General features: G+C 36.0%; 1 protein-coding gene across 1 annotated transcript in view; it reads right to left on the minus strand.

Moving 5' to 3' along the window:
- Window positions 1-26,490, minus strand: part of IQCM (IQ motif containing M) — a 474,519-nt gene that overhangs the window by 425,391 nt on the left and 22,638 nt on the right. The gene's annotated exons all lie outside the window — the stretch shown is intronic.

A 26,490-nucleotide genomic window follows, 5' to 3' on the forward strand; every position in this document is an offset into this window, starting at 1 on the left:
CTTTACTTCTTGGTCGGTTACTTGGTTCAGGCTTCCTCTTTATAGTAATGCTTTGAAATGTGTTATGTTCAGATCTATTTTGTAATTTTATAGTGAGATTACATTGTAGATCCTAAGTTTGTGTGTGTATCTGTACGTGTTATTTCTAACACTCAATGTGTCTTCACATTCATTCATAAACAGATTCTGATGAATAAGAAAGCATAAATTCTTGTGCTGATAATGAATTATCATGACAATATGCTTTTACTATCTTTATTAAAATAGATCATACTAACGGATTTATTTTTTAATCCTACTAAGGGGTAAACATCGGAAGACTTTTAACTTAAAAGAAAAATAATAATAATTCTATTTTCTTTTAGTAGGATGACCCTATGTCCCATTTCAATCAGTTAAATCTTTGCACCTATTACCCCAGTTCTGTCCAGGTTAGCATTTGTTCTGGTAAAAATGTCCTGGCTGAAATGATCAACAACATGGTCACCCTGACTTTTAGAGAGGTAACTCTGAGCCTCAGGAAATGTTCATATCTTTTGATCCATTAATCCTTCAAGAAATCTATGCAAATAAAATAATTACAAATGCAGAGATACACATTTGTATAAAAATATGTCCATTATGAGATTTATAATTCAATGTAAACACAGTTGTAAACAATGTAAATAGAAGAACCACTAAGTAATAGTTCATAAATGGAATATTATACATAACTTATACGTTATGGTTTTTCAAATGTTCAATTAATAAGAAATGCTCAACATATAATTTTGATAGGAAAAATAAAGTACAAAATGTGTATATAGTATAATCTCTACTCTGTTATATATATTTCATGCATAAATGCATACACACACACCCCCATTCAGAAACATAGAAATGTGCAAAATGATGAATGGTTATGGATAATTATTATGGGTCATATATTTCCTTCAAACTGCTGTGTTTTTCAAGTTTTGTTTAATAATGTGTCACTTTATAAACAAAAAAAATACATTGTCACAAGAATATAAGAAAGAGAATCAGGATGACTAAAAAAAATCTACCACTTTGGAATTTGGGCAGTAGAGAAACCAATTTGTATAAGTAAATGAGGCATAAAGCAAGAAGCATCTTTGAAAATAACATGATAACATTGGTTAGTAACAGGTCATTTTCTGTGCTGTCGTTCTTTTCAGACGTTACTAATTCAAACAGAAAAGTGTCTAAAATTGAAGTACTTAAACTAACAACTAGATATCACTTTGAGTCTAATATTGTGAACACTTTAAAGAGAAACTTTTTTAAGCGGAACATATTTATTAAAGGCTAGCAGCTAAGACTTTTTAAAAAACACTTGAAAGCCTGTTGTATACAGAACTCTTAAAGATCCTGGGAATGCTTATCTGAGGGAAAAAATTTAAGTGGACACAGATTTTGCATCATCTAGTGAGGAAATAGCTAATGGTCAGAGCTAACCACTTAAGAATTACTATCGTCCGGGCACGGTGGCTCACGCCTGTAATCCCAGCACTTTGGGAGGCCGAGGCGGGCGGGTCACGAGATCAGGAGATCGAGACCATCCTGGCTAACATGGTGAAACCCCATCTCTACTAAAAATACAAAAACATTAGCCGGGCATGGTGACGGGCGCCTGTAGTTCCAGCTACTCGGGAGGCTGAGGCAGGAAAATGGCGTGAACCTGGGAGGCAGAGCTTGCAGTGAGCCGAGATGGTGCCCACTGCACTCCAGCCTGGGCGACAGAGCAAAACTCTGTCTCAAAAAAAAAAAAAAAAGAAAGAATTACTATCCACCAAATAGATCAAATATCACAGTGCAAAAGAGCCCACATGACAACCAGTTTGGAATCTGGTATTGTTTTTAAATACACTCTTCTTAATCTTGTTTTAGAGAAAGGAGCTAGGCATCAGATGGGTATTTAAACTAACTGTTCTGTAATGATCTCTCCAAATCCGGCATAATGTGATGTTAATATTACTGAGATTTAATCCACATTTCTCACATTTCTTTTTACATCAAACTGTAAGATAAAGCTGATGTTCCATCATTTAATAGCCAGTTAGTGATTCTTCTCAGCCACTTCACTGTTCATTAGCACTCCCACTAGAGGTGGAGGGGGCAGAGAGGAGTTCATTTAAATGAGTTGACTGCTGTGCATGTTAACAGTTGGAATAATTATTTCATGCAAGTGTTCAATACTACTAGCCAAAGTGGTGAATTGGTATTGTGCATATGCTCCCTTAACACTTTATCCTGATTATCTATTTCCCTTTGGTGTTTTTTGTTTGTTAACTAAACCTACAATTGAAGATTTAGAATATAGTTGTCATGTCAGCCCTGAAATGCCAAATCTGTAACAATATTAATATGGTAATGCTGAGCTCATCTAGCCTAATTCATAGTTCTAATTTTATATACCTTATATATTTGTGTATGTACATGGCTGATTCTTCGTCCTTCTCTATCGTGACTTTCAAGGTAAATGTCATTCATACCAAGAAAATCGTCTGTTAAAATCTCTAGGCTTCAGTACTTTAGATTTCTGGGTAAGCTCTAATCCAAGGTTTATTTACAGAAAATAGACTACATTGACCAGGTAAAAAAAAAAAAAATTTTTATTGTGGTAAAAAAAAAATCACATAAAATTTACAATTTTAACCTTAAGTGTTAAAGTTCAGTAGTATTAAGTATATTCACGCTGTCCTGAAACAGATATCCAGAAGTTCTTTTTCTTGCAGAACCAAAACTAACTCTGTAATACATGTCACCTCCTCAATTTGCAAACCTACAGCAGCAACAAGCTTGCAATAAAATAAAAACCTCTACTTCCTTTAAAAAAAATATTCACATGTTCCTCGCGACAAGGCCGCCCCCACATATCCCCACGTGTGTAGAACATCATGGTGCCCTGCATTTGCATATTAAAAGGCTAGGGTGGGAGGGCCAGCTTTTTCTGCAGGCCACATGAATGACATGCCTGGTCAAACCAATCCTCTGAGCCCTGTGCAAATCAGACACGGCCTCCTCCAGCCTCTGCATATATACCTGGCTGGATTCTGCCGCACTTGGGGACGTCCTCTTTCAGCTTTGGAGGCCCCCTCCCTCTGTCTCTGTAGAAGGAGCTTCTTCCTTCTCTCTTCTCCCTTCCTCTTGCCTATTAAACTCCCCTCTCCTTAAAACCAAAAAAAAAAAAAAATTCAGGAAGATGAAGTAAAATACCTCCAACTGTCTCCCTTTCCCAGGAGGAAAGTATATATAAAAGACAGGATAGAAAAATGTTTTAATTTGTTTTTAATTTAGCAAGTTAAGATGTTGTAATAATGAGACTTTTTTTTTTCACCAAGTAATCATTTCCACATTATTGGACAGATTCATGAGTTTTACTGCTTCATTGCCATTTAATGATCCTGAAAATAAGCCCACATTTTTCTTGAGATCTTTTTGCCAAAAAAAAAAAAAATCCAAGTTACTTTAGACAATGCAGCAACTTTGCACTATTCCTCCTTTCTTATGAACATTTAAAAGCTAAATTATTTTCTTATTATTTTCTTTCATCCTACCCCTAAATTCAAGGTTTCTAAGAGATTGATTTCTTGATTACTCATGTTCTTGAAAATGATTAAATACAAAATCTTCTCTAAAATAAGTGTCTGATTGAATGTTGTTTCTCCAAAAACAAACGTCTCACAATATGACCCAGAATACTATTTCTCAGCCCAAGCCAAAAAAAAAGAAGTAATGCCTGAAGTTTTAAGATTTACGAAAGGGAATCCAGTAAATACTTAGCAAAGCATTCATTGCAGTTCACCAGCACTTTAATCTCCTGATTAAAAGACAAAAAATAAAAATAAAAATAGAGTTCTAAAACTACTAAAACCTACTAAAAAATCTGAGATAAAACCATCACTTCTAAATTCCCAATCTTATAATGTTCTTTTCTATAGTTCTATTTGTCAACACAGGTCATAAACTCACTTGGTATTGCACAGGGCTTTTAATCAGGTCTTTAAGTAGCTCAATGATTCTAAGTGCATAGTTTCCAATTTATTATAGATACATCTCTTAAATTATACTTTGCTTGCCCAAACTGAAAAACATGACATATTATATAGCTGCAAGTTCCTCCCACACAACCTATTTTAAGTTCTAGTATCAGCCAAGATAATGACGTTCACTAGAAAACACTATCTATATCAGGTTTAAATACCTATTTTTAAAAAATATTCCTTAATCCAAGGATTAAGAGTGCCCTAAATGAAAGATGCTGAGCTATGTGGGGTTGGTAACACAAAGGTGGAGAGCTATCCCTGCCCTCAGTCAGTTTTCAATCTACCCAGGATGACATGTAGAAGAAAGATAATAACTGTATTTTAGATGACAAAATTTATTATTCAATCTAGGACACTTTTGAGACTGGGAGAGGTGCTCTTACAAATTAAGCCAGAATTTGGGAGGATCATTTGAACACAAGAGTTCAAGACTACAAGGAACTTTGATCACGCCACTACACTTCAGCTTGGGGACAGAGCAAGGCTGTGTCTCTAAAGAATTTAATTTAAATTTAGAAAGCAAAAGAAATCAAGCAAGGATAACAGCCATAAATGTCCAAGGAAAACTGGAACATATAATCACCCTAACTATGGCATACAATGCTTTGTAGTTTACTAAGTTGTTTCAAAAATCAATTTTCTTTCTGAAAACAAAGATATGAGATCAATAACATAATACTATCCCCACTTTTAGATGGGAAAACCGAGGCTCAGAGAAGCTAAAGGACTAATCTAAGGTCACATAGCTAATAAACGTTAGGTTCAATGCTTGAACTTAGGTTTTCTAATTTCAGATCTAATATCTTTCCACTATAACACATTGCTGCATCAATAACTGTAACCACAAGATACACAGCTAAATTCTATAATCACAACTTGAAAGAAACATGGTTCTTCTGATTATAACATCCATATAAAGATATAGGGAGAAAACATTTACCAATTTGAAAGTATTAATATTTTGATGGTAAAATGTATTTGTGGATGAATAAGGGCAGATTAATAAAATGAAACATTTATATGATGTAAAGATTACTTACAAAAAATAGTGAAAATAATTTTAAAATGTAAAGAGGGATGTCTTCATCATTATTATTCAAATTGTCTTGTAAGTTGTAACAAATGAAGAATGGCTAAGAAGACATAAAAACATATTTTTTGCTAATAAGATTATATACATAGAATATTCAAGAGTCTATAATAAAATAATAATAATAATCACTAAAAAATTTTAAAATTGATAAGATGGCTAGATTTAAGATATTTTTTAAATCAGAAATTTTTCTAATTTCTGTCGATAAGGTCCTCATACTATCAGTTCCAGGCACCTCCAGACTGCTTCTCATTCTGTATAGATCTCTGCTCCAGTTGTATAAGGTTTTTATGTTCTTGAACAGAGTATATAACATCCCACCTCTAAAGTACCTGGTTTGGAAAATTTCTCAAATTCCAAAGCTACTATTGAGCAATAATTTCACTTCTACCTATGACCACTAGGATTTACTAAAATCTTTCCTTTCAGGACAAAGAGACTGTCAGAAATTCTGCACCTAATCTTTGACCACTGGCAGCAAATTTCTGGCCAAATAAAAATTGCCAATTTGTCTCTGCTTCTACTCTTCAAGAATGTATAAATATTGACATTCACTCTCAGAGCATTCAATGCAGACAAGGGAAAAAAATGTCCATGAAAAAAAGGATGTGTATCTGTTTTTAGAACATTGTGTGGTTCATAACTGGCTTTCTAACAGCCTGGTACAGCCCATTTTATATGCTTGTTTTTCAGCTTTTATAATGGATTTCTAAAAAGATAGCAGACTCTGAGAAACAAGTTTATTTATCAATGAGATGTATATGTCACCCTTTGAAAAACTGCTGGTAACATTAAAATAATTTTTATTTCATTGTTGTGTTGAGATTTATTCCCTGACACCTTTCATCTATTTTGCCTATAATAGGCATAGATGACCAAAAGCATGGTACTCCTCAAGAATATAGAAATAAAGGAAATACCAACTTCTGTTTCTGAGAAAACGGAGTAGATGTACCTTTCCCTTTTCTTTCCCCGAAGTACAACTAAAAACTCTGGGCATTATATAAAATAAGCATTGGAAGACTCTGAAAGTAAAGAGGAGGTGGCATGCTAGTTAGGGACCTCAGCACCCAAGGAATGACACAGTGGTGCGTTCCCTAACTTTTCATTTCATATATCTCAGACTTGGAAGTAAAGAAGTCAGCAATCCAAGAATACCAACAGATGCAGACCAAAAAAAAAAAAAGGCCCAAACCAAACCAAAGCCTATTCTCTCTACCTTGAAGAACAGAAAAATCTCTAAACCCATGTAAACTAAACAATGTACATCTAGGTAATCTATGGGTCAGAAAGAAAGTCTCAAGGGAAATTTTTAAAAACCCAGTTAAATTAAAATGAATTGGCCGAGCACGGTGGCTCACGCCTGTAAACCCAGCACTTTGGGAGGCCAAGGTGGGTGGATCACGAGGTCAGGAGATCCAGACCATCCTGGCTAACACGGTGAAACCCCACCTCTACTAAAAATACAGAAAATTTGCCAGGCGTGGTGGCAGGCCCCTGTAGTCCCAGCTACTCAGGAGGCTGAGGCAGGAGAATGGCGGGAACCCGGGAGGCGGAGCTTGCAGTGAACAGAGATGGCGCCACTCTACTCCAGCCTGGGAGACAGAGCAAGACTCCATCTCAAAAAAAAAAAAAAAAAAAGAAAGAAAAAAGAAAAGAAAAATTAATATACAACATATCAAAATTTGGGCAACAAAGCTAAAGCAGTGGTAAGAGGGAAATTTATAGCACTGAATGCTTACATTAGAAAAGAGGAAAAGTTTAAATCAACAATTTGAGTTTTCACCTTCAAGAACTTAGAAAAAGAGCAATAAAAATAAGAGCAAAAACCCAATTATTTGAAAAGATTAATACAATTGAGAAATCCCTAGTAAGACTGACAAAGGATAAAAAGAGAGAAGACAAAAATTACTAATATTAGAAATGAAATGGGTATCGCTACAGATTTGCAGACATCAAAAAAATAAGGAAATACTAGAAACATCTCTATATACACAAATATGAAAACAAATGAAATAGACAAATTCCTCAAAAAGTATAAATTGTCATAATTAACCCAATAAGAAACAGATATTTTTGAATAGCCTTATAATTATTAGATAAATAAAGCTGATAATTTTAACAGTCTCAGAAAAGGAATTGCCAGACCTAGATGGTTTCACTGTAAATACTACCACATTATTAAAGAAGAATGAACACAAATTATATACAATCTCTTCTAGAATACTGAACAAGAGAAATACTTCCAAGTTCATTTTACTAATCCAGTAAAACCAGACAGGTATAATACCAAACAAAAAATTAAAGGACTCATATTCATCATAAATATACACAAAAATTCTTAACAAAATAGAAGGAAATAAAATTCAGCAAATATTTTAAAAATTACACACCATGACCAAGTAGAGTTTATTCCAGTGATTCAATGCTGGCTTAATATTCAAAAACCCAGCAATGTAACCCACTCTACTAACAGGTTTAAAACAATTCCTATACAAAACCTATCAAAATTTCTTATAGATACAGACAAGAGTATTCTAAAATTCATATGAAAGTCAAGGAACTAGAATAGCTAAAGTATTTTGAAAAAGATGAATAAAGTGGGAAGAATTAAAGTATATCCAATTTCAAGATTTACTCTATAGCTACAGTGACTAAGGCTGTGTTGTATGGGCATAGACAAATAGGTCAATAAAACAGAGTAAAGCACCCAGAAATAGACCCACACCAATATGCTGGGTTTTGACAAAGATGCAAAATTCAATGAAAGTAAGCCTTTTCAATAAATGATACTAGAACAAATGGATATCTGTAGACCAAAAAGTGAACATCAACCTAAACCTTATACAAAAAATTCAAAATGAATCATGGACTAAATATAAAATGTAAGAATAGGTTTGGAGAGTCAAACCTGAAAAATAAATCAGATAGAACCAGTATTAAATGAGCAGGCAGCTATTCATTCCCTAAGAGAAGGCAATTGGTAAAATGTTCTGCTACAGAGTCTCCAAATACGCATTTGATTTTTGAATATCCCATAAATATGTGTTGACAACTTTATGCCAACTTTCAAACCCTGAATTGGCACTGGCTACCGGGCAACAAATCAGTTGCTGTAAGTCACTATCTTTATACTATGGTGTTTGTGCAACTAATTAAATTTTTATTGCATTTTGCCTCATTACTTCACAAAATTAGTGAAACACTGAAAAATCCAAATCCAATGGCTGTCACTAGTGATAGGAAGTATGTCATATCAATCCAAATGAATTTGAGGGAAAGATGCAAATTATTGAATGTATCCAAAATAGCGAATTCTTAGCTTCAATGAGATATGTGTTCGATTTAAGCCATCAAGTCTATGTCAATTAGAAAACAACACAATTAAATATTACAGCATAAACATTAGAAACATATTGTTGAAGACAGTCCCTACAAGTGAGGAGTAATTAGAAATGTTATAATTATTTTTAGTTCTATGGAAAAGGAACTCATGTTAGAACAAGTAAATACTGTCCAACTTTTGCACATTTGACCCTGGAACACAGAGGGACGATCTTTGTTGACACGTCTTGATGGATTAGCCTGAAAACAAAAGTTCACAGTAGAGAACAAAATGATTCTTCAATAATTCTCTGCATGAGTATTTCAAAACCCAGGTAAAAAATACACTGGCCAAAAATGACTACCAACCAAGACAGAGAGTCTCATCATCATTCAAGACATCATGCGAAACCCAACATGAAAAATGAGGAAATCCTTAGCCTTAATGAAGTAACTTTAAAATATGTAAGTTTTATATATATAATATATATATAAACATTTTTTTCCACAGAAGAAAACCCTTAAATAGAGCTACCCTGAAACTTACTGGTAAAAGTAAACAAGAAAGGCTTATTGCACTGAAAAGAGATATATGAGAAAGAAAAACAGTTCCTAAATTTCATTTCTTCAGGGAAGGGGTGGAAATGAATTTAAAATACCTTGACAAAGGGAGTAGGAAGCAGGTCTAGAGGTGAAAAATACTCCAAAGAAGCATCACCGCAACAAGTAACTGGTTGTACACGGGGCTAGATTAAGAAGAAAAGTCAAAGAACTAAAAGCCTAAGATAGATTAATTAAAATGGAATGTATTAAATGCACTGTTCACTTCCCATGTGCCAGGTATCATGCAAAGATGAGTGGTTTAGACATGTTGAGTTTAAGAAAATAATAGGCATTCAAATGGTGAATTTAAGTAATGATGAGAGAAGTCCAGGAAAGACATAAACCTCTAAGAGTTATTTATATAGATATAATCATTAAATACATAAAAGAAGTACAAAGTGAGAGAGAGAGAAAGGATTGAGAACCTGGATTTTAGAAAACATTCCTATTTCAAGAAAAGAAGAAGCAGAAAGCTAAGGATGATGAAGTTGTAGCTTCAATCTTCACTGCAGGCCCCTGAACTATTGTATATAGTAATTGTCCTTATCCATTGTTTTGCTTCCCGTGGTTTCAGTTACCCATGGTCAACCATAGTCCAAAAATATTAAACGGATAATTCCAGAAATAAATAATTTAGAAGTTTTAAATTGCATGCTGTTTTGAGTAGCATGATGAAATCTCATGCCGTCCCACTCCATCCCACCCAGGATGTGACTCATCCATTTGTCCAGCATATATATGCTATGTTTATGCTACCCACCCTTAGTCATTTAGTAGCCATCTCATTTATCAAATCGACTGTCAAGGTATCACAATGCTTGTGTTCAAGTAACCTTTATTTTACTTAAAAATGGCCCCAAAGTGCAAGAGTAGTGACGCTGGTATATTGTTATAGTTGTTCTGTTTTATTATTAGTTATTGTTAATCTTTTGTGTGCCTAACGTATGAATTAAACTTAATCATAGGTACATGTAGGAAAAAACATGGTATATATAGGATTCAGTACTATCTGCAGTTTCAGGCATCTGCTGGGGGTCTTGGAATGCATTCCCCTCAAAAGGAGACTAGTGAACTGCCAAAACATTATGAATTGACAAAACTGTAAGAATATTCTATGCTTGATACATTGGAAAAGAAGCAGACTAAGGGAATGAGTAGGCAGCCTAGGAAAAGGTCATGAAAAACCTCCAAGAATTTGAGATCTTGGCAAAAGCATAAAAACTTGCTAGGGGAAACACACTGAGTAGGAGAAACAATATGATGTCTAAAGGTATCCATCCACAAGAAGATAATGTATTCTGACTACGTAAGACAATATTTTTTTTTAATCTCGGAAAAGAGAGAAGAGACCACGTCTCAAATAAGACAATAAACAGCCCTAGCGCCTATTTGCTCAAGCAACAATAATAATAATAACAATACTTAGCCTTCAAACTGTAGCCCAGAGGGGCAAATAAGTTATAAATTCAGTGGAAAAGTATTCAAGAAAAATTTACCCATTCTGCCCATGTTATGCATAAGCAAGATAATAAATATACATGCTACTCTTACTACTACTATTTATATACACATACATGCAAACTGGAAACAATCATTGCACAGATGAAGAACTCAGTTATGAGGAAAAAAAGGAAAGAAAAATATAAGGCAAATAAAAAAGAGATTTTTTCCCAAAATATTTTTCACACTAAATATGTAATAAAACAAGAACTCAAAAATAAGATGATAAAACAATATAACAACCAACCTGGGAAACAAAGTGAGACTCTCTCTCTACAATTTTTTTTTAATTGCCAGATGTGGTGATACACAGCTATAGTCCCAGCTATTTGAGAGGCTGAGGTGGGAGGATTGCTTAAGCCCAGGCTGCAATGAGCTATGATCATGCCACTGCACTCCAGTCTGGGTGTCAGAGCAAAAGTCTGTCTCAAAGAAAGAAAAAAAAAGGTGGGGGGGTGGGAGGTGGGAAATACAATAAGATTCAAAAGAAAAAGGAAGATTCCAGAACTTAAAAAAAAAAAAACACCACTATCAACCACTGTGAATCTAACATTATTAGGTAACTGATACCTTAAAAAAAGGTAGAAGGTAGCTAGAAGTCTAATTAGTGATATAGAAAGAAGATAGATTTTATGATAATCATGTGAAACATTTTTCTCACTTGGCTCCTAGGATTCTACTCTCTCATGGTTCTCTTTCACCTTCCACCCTCACTGGACACTCCTTCTCAGTCTTCCTTGCTGTTTCCTCTTCATCTCTCCACCTCTAAACATTAGAGTGTTTCATGTATCAGACTTCAGATGGCTTTGATTCTCTATTCCTACTTCTTTGGTGATCTCATCCAGTCTCACAGTTTTAAATTCCATCTTGTCTGATTGATCTTAAATGTATATCTATAGTACAGAACTCTCCCCTGTACTCCACATTCATCTATCTAACTACTTTCTCAACATCTCCACTTGGCTATCTAACCAGCATTTCCTAATTTAACAAGTCTAAAACTGAATTCTTTTTTCCAACCATCCTACAATAAAACCTATTCTTCATTCAAGTCTTCATCTCAGTAAATGTCAATTCATTTCTTCAATTTTCTTAGGCTAAAATCTTGCACATAATTCTTGAATCTTCTATGTTGCTTGTATATCACATGTAATTCTTTAGTATTAACAAATGCTCTCAAAATTATATCTAGAATCTGACCACTTCTTATTACCTTCTCCATTACCACCCTATTTCAAACAACCTGATTATTACATTAGCCTCCTAGCTGGGCCAACTGCTTCCGTCTTGACCTCCCTACAGGATATTCTTCATATAGCAACAAGAATAATCATTTAATAACAAAATTCAGATCAAGTCACTGGCAGCACAAAACCCTCTGTAGTGGAAAGACTCTAGGGTGATCCTTGCCCTTTGATATTCATGTCATTATGTAATCTCCTCCCTTTGAATAGGTAGGAGCTATGACTTGCTTATAACCAATAGAAGATGGAAAGACTAGTATAATGTCATCTCTATAATTACATTATATAAGACTATCTCATCAGACCAGAGAAAGAGGCTCTCATTGTGGGCTTGATGCAGTGAGCGACCATGTAAAGAAGTCCATGTGACAAAGAGCTTCAACAGCATCTAGATACTGCAGGTGGCCTCTAGAACCTGAGGCAGCCTCCAGTTGACAGTCAGCAAACAGTTAGGACCCTCAATCATATAACTGCAAGGAAATAAATTCTTCCAGCAATATGAATGAGCATGGAAGTGGATTCATCCTCAGTCAAGCCTCCAGTTGAGAATGCAGGCTGGCTAGTTCATTGAATGAAGCCTTTTAAGACTTCAAAGCACAAAACAGACTCAAGCCATGCCCAGCATCCTGACCCATAGAAACTATGAGATAATGTATGTGTTGTTTTAAGCTACTTAATTTGCGATAATGTATTACACAGCAATAGAAAACTAATATTTCCTCCAATGGCTTTCCGTCTTACTCAGAGTAAAATCTCAAGTTATTTCTACAATTTGGCCTATACCCAACTCTGACTCATCTTCCATTGTCCATATTTCTCACTTTGCTCTAGCTACAATGGCCTTTATGTTGCTCCTCAAATATGAAAAACTTGCCACTGGCTCAGGGATTTCAAACATTCTGCCTGAATATGCTGTTCCCCCAGATATCCTCCTTAGCTCACAACCCTCATCTTCTTTAGATCCCTAGACAAAGATCATTTTGTTGGAGACACCTTCTCTGAAAAAAGTAAATCTTTTTCTTGCTCTTTTGCCCAGGCTGGAGTGCAGTGGCGCCATCTCGGCTCACTGCAAGCTCCACCTCCTGGGTTCATGCCATTCTCCTGCCTCAGCCTCCCGAGTAGCTGGGACTACAGGCGCCCACCACTGCGCCCGGCTAATTTTTTGTACTTTTAGTAGAGAGGGGTTTCACCGTGTTAGCCAGGATGGTCTCAATCTCCTGACCTTGTGATCCACCCGCCTCAGCCTCCCAAAATGCTGGGATTACAGGTGTGAGCCACCGCACCCGGCCTGAAAAAAAGTAAATCTTATCCCCAACCAATATGCATTGCGAATGTCTGAATGCTGTATTTTCTCATTAGCACTCACATATCACTGCCTAATATGCATTTATTCATTTATTTATTGTATTTCCCCCTGTACCAGAATGTAAACTGTAAGGAGGTACAGACTTTGTTAACTATTGTAAACTTATATATGGAAATCATTTGTTAAATAAACAAATGAATAAATGAGTAGATAAGTTAATGAACAAATTAACAATCAAAATGAATACACTATGACATTGAAGAAATTAGAGAGAAGTTAACAGATACAAAGAGTAAACAAAACAATTTAATATAGAGATATGTTTTATGTAACAGATGGAACAGAAAAATGCATCCATGGCTATAATAGATGCTAACTTCCTGATTCCTTATGATCTAGGCAGGAAAAATAATAACTTTTCCACTCATGAGAAATAGGCTGCCTTCATACCTGTTCACAGCAACTGCCAGAAAACAATGGAGCAATGAGTAAAACGTTCTAAGAGAAAGAGAATGTGACCTTAGAATTTTATACTCATCAAACTTTTCCTTTGAGACTGAGGCAGCTGACTTTATTAGGCACACAAAGTTATAAGAAATATAATTTTTACACCAGCTTTATGAAAAGTAAAATCCTATGCTAATCAAGAAATGTATAAAATAAGGAACTCAAATAGAAATATAATTAATGAATAAGGGTTGGTAGGCATTACATCAATTTAAATAATTTATTTAAACAACTATAGTAATTGATAGGAAAATATAATTTGAATGTTTTAAACTTTGACAAAGAAAAATAATATAACCAACAAAACTGAAGGATGGTACACAAATGGCTGAAAGAAATATTTCCTTACAATTAACGTCAGGGAGAAAATTTATATTATCTCAACTTGAAGCATGAAATTGTTAGAAAAATGACCCAAAAAACTTAATTAAACCTTCATAATAATTTTTCTAACCTTAGATCTTTTAGGCTTTTTTGTACACATTTTTTCTGTGGATGGTCAGATTGTAAATATTTTAGGCTTTGCAGACCACATAAAATCTCTGTTGCTTATTATTCTTTGTTTCTTTTACAACCCTTTAAAAATGTAAAAAAAAAAAAAAAAAAAAAAATCTTAGCCCTCAAGCTGCACAAAAACAGGCCATGAGCTGAATTTGGCCTGCTTGATTAGTTTGTTGAGTCCTGGCTTACAATGATGTAACACTGAGCCAAAATTCCATTGTTTCTTCAGTTTCACTCTAGAATCTTTTGATTCTGTTAAATTTAAGTAAAACTAATTGTGGTATTTTGTAGTTCCAAATTATATTATAATGTGTAGAACTTCCATTTCTGGCCAAGATGAAATAAGGGCTAAATTTTCCTTCCATCTGGAACAACTAAATAAATGAACCAAATATAAGAAACATTTCCGGACTTTGGAAATCACACAATGAAGGGTCAGTGATTCCTGAGACATATGACTCACAAAAAATTAGCCTTACAATTGCCCCCAGCTTACTGCCTGGAGGGAATTTCTGGCAATGAAGGAAGCCAGGCGGAGCCAGGCAAGCTCCTTGAGTTGAAGGGAACCTGGTAATCTGGAGAGATCAGGAAGCAGAATATCAGAGTGGAGAGATTTTACAGAGAAAGAGGTCCAGAGATGTAAAAATGTACTCTAGAATCTTCAGCTAAATAATGATACATGTAAGGAAACTACCCAAGACCAAGAACAGAACCACCCCAAAGTAGAAGAGGAAACTTAAACAAATTCACAAGAAAAAGAACAAACAAAAACCATCAAAAAGCGGGCAAAGGACATCAACAGACACTTCCCAAAAGAAGACATTTATACAGCCAACAAACATACGAAAAAAGCTCAACATCACTGATCATCAGAGAAATGCAAATTAAAACCACAATGAAATACCATCTCACGCCAGTCAGAATGGTGATTATTAAAAAGTCAGGAAACAATAGATGCTGGCGAGGCTGTGGAAAAATAGGAATGCTTTTACACTGTTGGTGGGAATGTAAATTAGTTCACCCATTGGAAGACAGCATGGTGATTCCTCCAGGGTCGAGAACCAGAAATACCATTTGACCCAGCAATCTCATTACTGGGTATATACTCAAAGGAATATAAATCATTATACTATAAAGACACATGCACACGTATGTTTATTGCAGCACTACTTACAACAGCAAAGACATGGAACCAACCCAAATGCCCATCAGTGATAGACTGGATAAAGAAAATGTAGTTCATATACACCATGGAATACTATGCAGCCATAAAAAGGAATGATATCATGTCCTTTGCAGGGACATGGATGAAGCTGGAAGCCATCATCCTCAGCAAACTAACACAGGAACGGAAAACCAAACACCACATATTCTCACTCATAAGTGGGAGGTGAACATTGAGAACATATGGACACAGAGAGAGGAACAACATACTAGGTCCTCTTGGGGGATGGGGGTGGGAACTTAGAGGACAGGTCAATAGGTGCAGCAAACCACCACAGCATACCTATACCTATTTAACAAACCTGCACGTTCTGCACATGTATCCTGGATTTTTTTTTTAAAGAAATAAAGGAATAAATAAAATAAAATAAAATACATCATTTTTCATAGAAATGGAAAAAATCCTAAAACTTATACAGAAACAAAAAATATCCTAAATATCCAAGCTGGAGACATCACACTACCTGACTTCAAAATATATTACCAAGCTACAGTAACCAAAAGAGCATTGTATGTGTATAAAAGCAGACACATAGACCAATGGAACAGGATAGAGAACCTGAAAATAAATCCACGTATTTCCAGCTAACTGATTTTTTTACAAAGATGCCAAGAACATCCATTGGGGAAAGAACATCCTCCTCAATAAATGATGCTATGAAAATTGGATATCCATATGCAGAAGAATGAATCTGGACTCTCTATTTCTCACCATATACAAAAATCAACCCAAGCTAGATTAAACACTTAAACATAAGACCTGAAACTATAAAACTACTAGAAAAAAAAACAGGGAAAACACCTCAAAACATTGCTGTAGACAATGATTTTATGGCTAAGACCTCAAAAACACAGGCAACAAAATAAAAAATAGACAAATGAGACTATATTAAAGTAAAAAGCTTTTGCACAGCAAAGGAAGCAATCAACAAAGAGACAACTAGTTGAATGGAAGAAAATATTTACACACTATTTGTCTGACAAAATAATATTCAGAATATACAAGAAGCTAAAACAACTCAATATGAAAAAAAATAATCTCATTAAAAAGTTGGCAAAGGACATGAATAGACATTTCTCAAAAGAACACATACAGGCCAGGCACAGTGGCTCATGCCTATAATTCCAACACTTTGGGAGGCCAAGGCAGGCAGATCACCTGAGGTCAGAAGTTCGAGATCACCCGGCCAACATGGCGAAACTGTCTCCACTAAAAATACAAAAATTAGCTGGGCATGGTGGCACAAGTCTGTAATCCCAGCTACTTGGAAGGCTAAGGCAGGAGGATCACTTGAACCCAGGAGGCAGAGGTTGCAGTAAGCTGAGATCGCGCCACTGCACTCCAGCCTGGGCGACAGAGCAAGACTCCATCTCAAAAAATAAAAACAAAAACAAAAACAAATACAAATGACCAGAAGATATGTGAGAAAATGCTCAAAATTATAAATCAGCAGGGAAACGTAAATCAAAACCACAACTGAATATCATCTTACCTTAGTTAGAATGGCTACTGTATAAAAAGACACAAAATAACAGATGCTGGTGAGGGTGTGGAGAAAATGGAACTTTTATACACTGTTGGTGGGAATGCTAATGAGTACAGCCACTATGGAAAACGGTATGGAGATTGCTCAAAAAATTAAAAATAGAACTATCATACAATCCAGAAGTCCCACTACTCAATATTTATCCAAAGGAAATGAAGTAAGTATATCAAAGAAATACATGCATCCCCATGTTTACTGCAGCACTATCCACAATAACTAAGACATAGAATCAACCTAAGTGTCCATCAATGGATGAATGGATAAATAAAATGTGGTATATATACACAACAGAATACTATTCACCTTAGAAAATAATAAAAGCCTGTCATTTGCAGCAACATAGATGGAACTGGAGGTCATTATGTTAAGTGAAATAAGTCAGGCACAGAAAGGCAAATATCACATGTTCTCAGTCCTATGTGGGAGCTAAATAAGTAAGTCTCATGGAGGTAGAGAGTAGAATGATGGATGGCAGAGGCTGGGAAGAATGTGCAGGTGGTAGAGGAGATGAAGAGAGGCTGGTTAATGGGTACAAACATGCAGCTAGATAGAAAGGGTAAGGTTTATTGTTTAACAGCAAAGTAGGGTGACTATAGTTAACAACAATGTATGGTATATTTCAAAGTGGCTAGAAGAGAGGGCTTAAAATGTTCCCAACACATGGAAATGATACATACTCAGAGTGATGGATACCCCAAATACTCTGACTTGACCATTAGGTATTCTATGCATGCAACAAAATATCACATGTACCCCATAAATATTTTAAATATTATATATCAAAAGGACAGTGAAATAGCACAGCTCAGTAATTATAAATTCTATTCTGAGATAACCCAAGGATCAGGCCACACAGCAAGAAAAAACATACTGCCATTTGTACCCCCAATTCCTTCCAGTATCAATTTAATAAAGTATAGTGACTTGAGGTAAGTAATGCAGTCATTCCATTTTAGTGGTCTTTAGCTTTTAAATTTATCATCTCAATATTAACATCTAGACAAATATTATGAATACACACACCTTAAGAGCCAGGTGCAGTGGCTCACGTCTGTAATCCAAGCACTTTGGAAGACCAGGGTGGGTGTATCACTTGAGCTCAAGAGTTCAAGACCAGCTGAGCATGGTGTTGCACGCCTGTGGTCCCAGATACTCAGGAGGCTAAGGAGTTGGGAGGATTGTTGAGCCCAGGAGGCAGAGGTTGCAACGAGCTGAGATCACACCACTGCACTCCAGCCCGGGTGACAGAGTGAGACCCTGTCTCAGGCAAAGGCAAAGGCAAAAAGGCAAAGGCTTTTGCCTTTGCCAAAGCAAAAAGAAAAAGAAAGGCAGAAGAGAAGATACGCAGAAACGAGTTTCCAAGACACAGATCCGTGTTGTCCTTCTGATGCACATGCATTTCTCCTCAGTGGATCAGCTTCACTAGGAACTTCATCTGCAGCATCCTCGCCAATAAAAAAAGAACAGCTCATGAGAAAGCAGGAAAGATCCAAAACTGACACCCTAACATCACAATTAAAAGAACTAGAAAAGCAAAAGCAAACACATTCAAAAGCTAGCAGAAGGCAAGAAATAACTAAAATCAGAGCAGAACTGAAGGAAATAGAGACACAAAAAAACCCTTCAAAAAATTAATGAATCCAGGAGCTGGTTTTTTGAAAAGATCAACAAAATCGATAGACCGCTAGCAAGACTAATAAAGAAGAAAAGAGAGAAGAATCAAATAGATGCAATAAAAAATGATGAAGGGGATATCACCACTGATCCCACAGAAATACAAACTACCATCAGAGAATACTTAAACACCTCTATGCAAATAAACTAGAAAATTTGGAAGAAATGGATAAATTCCTCGACACACACACCCTCCCAAGACTAAACCAGGAAGAAGTTGAATCTCTGAATAGACCAACAACAGGCTCTGAAATTGTGGCAATAATCAATAGCTAACCAACCAAAAAAAGTCCAGGACCAGATGGATTCACAGCCGAATTCTACCAGAGGTACAAGGAGGAGCTGGTATCATTCCTTCTGAAACTATTCCAATCAATAGAAAAAGAGGGAATCCTCCCTAACTCATTTTATGAGGCCAGCATCATCCTGATACCAAAGCCTGGCAGAGACACAACCAAGAAAGAGAATTTTAGACCAATATCCTTGATGAACATTGATGCAGAAACCCTCAATAAAATACTGGCAAACCAAATCCAGCAGCACATCAAAAAGCTTATCCATCATGATCAAGTGGGCTTCATCCCTGGGATGCAAGGCTGGTTCAACATACACAAATCAATAAATGTAATCCAGCATATAAACAGAACCAAAGACAAAAACCACATGATTATCTCAATAGATGCAGAAAAGGCCTTTAACAAAATTCAACAACCTTCATCTGACAAAGGGCTAATATCCAGAATCTACAATGAATTCAAACAAATTTACAAGAAAAAAACAAACAACCCCATCAAAAAGTGGGCAAACGATATGAACAGACACTTCTCAAAAGAAGACATTTATGCAGCCAAAAAACACATGAAAAAATGCTCATCATCACTGGCAATCAGAGAAATGCAAATCAAAACCACAGTGAGATACCATCTCACACCAGTTAGAATGGCCATCATTAAAAAGTCAGGAAACAACAGGTGCTGGAGAGGATGTGGAGAAATAGGAACACTTTTACACTGTTGGTGGGACTGTAAACTAGTTCAACCATTGTGGAAGTCAGTGTGGCAATTCCTCAGGGATCTAGAACTAGAAATACCATTTGACCCAGCCATCCCATTACTGGGTATATACCCAAAGGATTATAAATCATGCTGCTATAAAGACACATGCACATGTATGTTTACTGCGGCACTATTCACAATAGCAAAGACTCGGAACCAACCCAAATGTCCAACAATGATAGACTGGATTAAGAAAATGTGGCACATATACACCATGGAATACTATGCAGCCATAAAAAATGATGAGTTCATGTCCTTTGTAGGGACATGGATGAAACTGGAAACCATCATTCTCAGCAAACTATCGCAAGGACAAAAAACCAAACACCGCATGTTCTCACTCATAGGTGGGAATTGAACAATGAGAACACATGGACACAGGAAGGGGAACATCACACTCCGGGGACTGTTGTGGGGTGAGGGGAGGGGGGAGGGATAGCATTAGGAGATATACCTAATGCTAAATGACGAGTTAATGGGTGCAGCACACCAACATGGCACATGTATACATATGTAACAAACCTGCACATTGTGCACATGTACCCTAAAACTTAAAGTATAATAATAATAATTTTAAAAAAAAAAAAAAAAGAACAGCCCTTATTCACTCTATGGCAGGTTGGGATGATCTGTGAACATTTGTTGAAATAACATGAAGAGAAAGTTTGGGAAGAATATGAAGAATATTGAACACAAAACTTGTAGAACAACAATGATGTGTCTGTGAAGTTTACACATGATCAAATAATGTGACGATATGGAGAACAGCCTGCTAGTTATGTTTCCTGAATCATGTATTCTGCATTTGCGAGCTGCCTTGTTCCTTGTTGAGTTGTTGCAAGAAGTCCCACTTACGACATGCAGCAATGCCAATACCCCTTCTGTGAATACAAGTTATTTCAAGCTTTCTTCAGTGGCAACCACTCTTAGGCAGCAGCAACTGGTTTTGGAAATTTCCCTGATGTCAGTACCACCTGGATGTGGATGTTTGCTACCTGCATTAATACCAGTGGCCTCATTTTGTAAGGTATCATTACAATTTGGCTTCTTACATTAATGTTTTAAAAGGATTAAAACTGGTATTCTAGAATATGCCCTTCACTGGTTGTATAAAAAAATGTAGAATGACATTCAAATGAAGTTAGTGTGATTTTAATTGTGCAATACAACCAAGCTGTAACCAGGTACTAATTTTAGAATATAATCCCAGGACAATATTAAGAAAATAGCCTGCAGTGCCTCCTGTGAAATAGCGACAGAGGAGGGCATTTCTGTATTCCAGGACTTCTTGGGGTTTCCAAATGGGTTTCTATGATTTTGTTTTTGGTTTTTTTTGGTAGCTTTATTTATTCTATCAGTCTTTTTAACAAATGTTTATTGCTGCATTTTTTTTCCAGTGTATCATTGTTTTACTGCCCTTGCAGTACTGGAATCAGTTGGAAGAATAAAACATTTACCTCTAAAGTAAAATAAAGAACTCTAAGAAAGAAAAGAACTCTCTTATACTCATATGTTGAGAACCACTGACCTAATTTTAGAGCAAAGGTTATTACTCAGGAGCCAAAAATTCCAATAAAAGGATTAATAGTGACATGTATGCTTCATATTTCATTAACATAAATCATTTTGGTAGATAACACATGTTTATTGGCCAAATTTTATTACTGTCTTCTATTGATTTTTATCTTTTTTATTGACTCATTATTTTTAACTAGAAACTTAAAACAATTATTATAGATACATAATAGTTGTACACTTTGGGGGGGTACATGTAATATTTTGATATAAGCATATGTTGTGCAATGATCAAATCTGAGTAATTAGGAGAGCTATCTCCTCAAGCATTTATCATTTCTTTGTGTTAGAAACATTTCGGTTCTACTCTTTTCATTATTTTGAAATAATGAAATGTTTTGTGCTACAAAACATTAGATCATATTCCTTACATCTAACTGTATTTCTGTTCCCATTAACCATTCCCTCTTAATCTGTCTCCCCCTCCACTACCTTTTCCCAGCCTCTGGCAACCAGCATTCTACTCTTACCTAGAAATTGTTTTTTAGTGTACATTCTGCATGTATGCTATTGGATGGCTGAGAATTCTAAAAGGCTTATTGTGCATAAGTAACATAACCATGCTTCATATAATGTCCTTATTTTGTACCACAGGGATGTTTAGATGAAGAGCATCTAATAGGATAAGCATCAAAACTTCAGAATCCCATATGATCAATTGCAAAGTCATTATTGCAAACAGTACATATTTAAGCTATCACATTGGAATACTAAATCTTAAACTCAACACAGAGATTAAATACCAGTAGAAAAAATAAATATGGGTTGAAAACTAAAATTGTTTTTTCAACACATGAAGAGCATATGCACAATTGACATCAAGAGCAGGCTAACCAGAGACTAAACTGATGCAAACAGGATGCCAAGCAAAACTCAGCTTTCTGCCAAAAGCTTTCCCCAAGAGGTGAATAACATTTTCCATAAGCCTATGGAAATTGCAAAACTGGTTTGCTAATGAAATACTCTTTGCCACTTTTTAATGTATGATTTAACATTTCTGTTCTCTACTGAATAGTATAGGTTATATTAATTACATCAGAGGGGAGCCCATATTTATATTCAATGAAAAGATTAACAGTATTTTAATTCATTTGAGAAAATTTTACTATATGTAAAAATGAAATATGCATTTTTAATTACTTTTGATAGTGTAAGAACTATTTACACAGTGTAATTCTGCAAGATTAAAATTAAATATAACCAGCCTGGGCAACATAGTAAGACCCTGTCTCTACCAAAAATAAAAAAATATAAATTTTCAGGCAGGAGCACTTTATACTATGTGATGTTAACTGTAAAGTATTATAATTTAAAGGGTCATGTTATTTTTACAAAGTTATATGTTTACACCAATTCATCACAGGAAAGTTACACAGCCGGGGGAAAATGTCTATTTTTTAAAATATTTTCTGTCCAATCATTCCCAAAATGCATCATAGGTGACTTTCAAACAATAGAAAAATTTAACATGTAAGCAGTCTCTACTTTTGTCTTTGGCCCATCTTCATTTACCTTCTTTAGTATTTGACGTGTTTATAAACAGAAGCCATAACTAACTCCTATGCTTACTGTTTTCATTGTACTATATCATTTCCAGATATTAGAAAAGCAAACAATTAAACCAAGTGATGGAAAATACAAGTGATGCTGCAAAATTATAGTGAGTCAGGTAGTAATGCACCTGACTGATATCCAAAGTGTTCAGAGGAACAAATGCTTTAAGAATTTTTCAACCATAATGCACAAGCAGGTTCTACCATAGGCCCCATACATCTCAGCACGGGATCAATGTTCATATGCAGTAGCCTATCCTGAAAAGATACATAAATTGTCTATATCCTTGACTGGGCACCTGTGACTTTGGAAAATTAAATTTCACATTCATTATTTATGAGGTCAGCTCAAATCCCTTGATGGAATTTCAGCCTAATTAAAAAAATGTTAAAAGAGGTTTGCAGTCCCTTGCTAGTTCTCATAAACACTCCACTGGTTTAAAAAGTAGATAGCTACCTTCTGCCTGAGGAAAACTAATGAATCCATGCATTTATACCCAAGATCTAGAGAAATTCAGATTTGTTTTTCTGTAATAGTCTTGAGTTCTGAGTGTTCAGGGTCAGAACCACCTCAAAATTCCTTCCATGCCAAAGGAGACAAGAGGCAGAAAATGAGATATTTTCTATTTTTACTCTTTACTTTTAGGCACCTCATTTTCCACCTTTTGTCAGTTCTTTTGCTTTACTCCTCCTAGTGCCTCTCTCTTCTAATTGCACCAGCTTCTGACTATCTTTATCCTTTCCTGCTTCCTAAGAATAAAATCAAGCAAAGCCAAAAATTGCTTTAAGCACAATTCATTTTAAGCATATATTATTTTAAATATGCATGTTATGAATTTGCTTTTAGTTTTTCTGCTTTTGCCAGAACACAAATTTGCCACAACAAAACTTCTACACATTCTGTTGTAATACATTCAGTTATGGTTTATGTTAATGGATTTTATAAATTAGTCACTCAACAAGTATGTATGGGGTCTGTCCAGCATTCAGTCCATGATAGAATCTATAAAATATAAAGAGAGGGAAAAAAAAACCTATAAGATACTTAAGACTGATTTTATTGCTTCTAAATTTCTTTAAAAATCAAAAAAAGGCAAAAGCATGAATATTTAAATAACAAGATGACATTCTAAATGCATACTACTGCTCAGGCAGGAGGGCAGACTGAGCATGAATATTTACCTTTCTACCTCCTAAATCACACTGAAATGATTCTAAAAATGTAAAAACAGAATGCAATAGCAAAAAGTGAATGAGGTATGGAAGCAGAGTGGTCAGAAAACTGTAATGAGTGTTCTACAGTGTTTAACAGGGTTTAGAGAAGATAGCATGCAGATGGGATTACTGCAGTGATGAAGAAGACAGAGCCTGTGCAATGGCACATGAGGCTTGTACAGAAGATGGGTCTGTTGTGCCCAGGAAAGAACCCAGAAAGGATTTAACCCCACTGGCTAGAAATGGGGCAGGAGTAGATTGTAGGGCAGTATTGAGGATATATTCATTGAAGTACTGACTACTGAACAGCTGGATAAATCCCTCCCACATTTTCACTTTCAGACAACTGGCAGAAATGCCACATGACACAGGAGGAAAACAGCTCATCTCTAAATAATTTGAATAATTTTTCTGGGAAGTGCTACAGTCCAAAGAAAACTACCGGCTTATCTGCCTATTACACAGTGTCCATATTAAATTCAAGCCTATTTACCACTGAATCAGTGAACGTGTTCACCCAAGTATACATAGTTTATTTAAAATATCGCATTCCGGGGAAATAGATGAGTACAATGGCGAAGGAAAACTAGCCAGCAAGTTAGGTTACTCAACCTTTTCCATTAACAAGGAACAGTAGACAACCATGGATCACCAGACATTTGAGGAAAATCAATAGCATAAGAGAAATTCCAAGAAATGGTGCATTCATATAATAATAAAAAAAGACTTCTGTGTTGTGGTGGTGGAGTGATTAGAAAATAAGAGCTTAAAGGAAATTGAAAATGTAATTACTAAAATTAGAATTCAATACAAGAGCTATAAGATAAAGTCAAGAAACTCACACAATAAAAAATAGTAAATTTAAAAGATAGATATAGATATTTCAGCTTTTGTTCTTTAGTAAATAATATTCAGAATATCATTTTTTAAAACTTTAAGACCTACAAAGAGACGGAAAACTAATAATCAAGTGAACATATATTCAACAGAAGCAGATCACAGATGACCCTGTTATTGGAATTAGGAGACAAGGATTTTAAGACATCTATTATAATTACTTTAAATAATTTATAGTAAACGATACAATGGTTGAAAATACGGGGTATTCAGGAGATAAATGGAAATGTTAAAAAGAAATAAAGGGAAATTCTACAACTGAAAATTATATCTAAAATTTTAAAAAATTATTTGAATGCTCTTAACTTCAGATTGCATACTGCAGAAGAAAAAAGTAGTGAACTCATACAGGTCAGTAAAAGTGATCATGTTTAAACTGGGCATAGATTAAAAAACAGATTAATAACTCCTCCACCCCTGGCAGCCATGGCTTGCTGTGGAGAGCACTTCTGTGTGCTAGTGGAGGGAGAGGACTGCAATTGTGAGGCATTTAACTCAGTGCTGTGCAGTCATAACAGAAAGGAAGACCAGACCAAACTCAGCTAACAGCCGTCCAAAGAGGGAGCATTTAAACCAGCCCTGGCCAGAGGGGAATCACTGATCCCAGTGGTCAGAATTGAGTTCCCACAAGCCTCACCACTGCAGGCTAAAGTGCACTGAGGCTCTAAATAAACTTCACAAGGCCACATTTAGGCAAGTCCTACTGTTGAACTGGGCCCAGAGCCAATGGACTCACAGGACATGCAACCTAATGAGACAACAGCTAGGGTGGCTAAATAAGTGCTGGCATCTCCTCACCCTTAACCCCAGGCTTCAGAGCTCACACATCCAAAAGAGACCCCTTCCTTCTGCTTCAGGAGAAGAGAGGGAATAGTGAGGAGAAGAGAGGGAATAGTGAGGAGAACTTTGTCTTGCATCTTGGATAACAGCTCAGCAACAGCAGGATAAGGCACTGGTCAGAATTGTGAGACCCCCTTTCCAAGCCCTAGCTCCTGGATGACACTTCTAGAAAACACCCTGGGCCAGAAGGGAACACACTGCCTTGAAGGAAAGGACTCAGTTCTGGCAGCATTTATCACCTGCTAACTGTAAGAGCCCTTTGGCACTGACTAACCAGCAGTTATACCCAGGAACTTCATTGAGGGCCTTGAGTGAGACTCTGAGACTTGCTGTCTCTAGGTGAGACTCAGAACATTGCCAGCTATGGTGGCCCTGGGGCGAGACTCCTTGTGCTTGAGAAAAGCAGAGGGAAAACTAAGGGAGACTTTGTCTTTGGCCACAAGGGTAGAGTACCAAGTGGGGCCTTGAGGTGTCCAATTCCAGGACTTTACTCTTGGGAAGCATTTCTGGACCTGCCCTGGGGACAGAGGGGAGCCCACTCCCCTGAAGGGTAAGAGCCAAGGCAGGCAGCATCACCACAAGCTGACTGAGGAGCCATTGGGTTGTAAGAAAACATAAGCAGTAGTCTGGCAGTACTCCTCCTGTGCCTGAGGTGGTAGTGGTCACAGAGTGAGGCTCCTCTCCCTTCGGAAAGCGGAAGGAAGGGTGGGAAGAACTGTGTCTCATGGTTTAAGTGCCAGCTCAGCCTCAGTACAGTAGAATACCAGGTAGACTTCTAAGGTT

This window comes from Nomascus leucogenys, chromosome 7b, assembly GCF_006542625.1.
Source record: "Nomascus leucogenys isolate Asia chromosome 7b, Asia_NLE_v1, whole genome shotgun sequence".
Lineage (NCBI taxonomy): Eukaryota > Metazoa > Chordata > Mammalia > Primates > Hylobatidae > Nomascus > Nomascus leucogenys.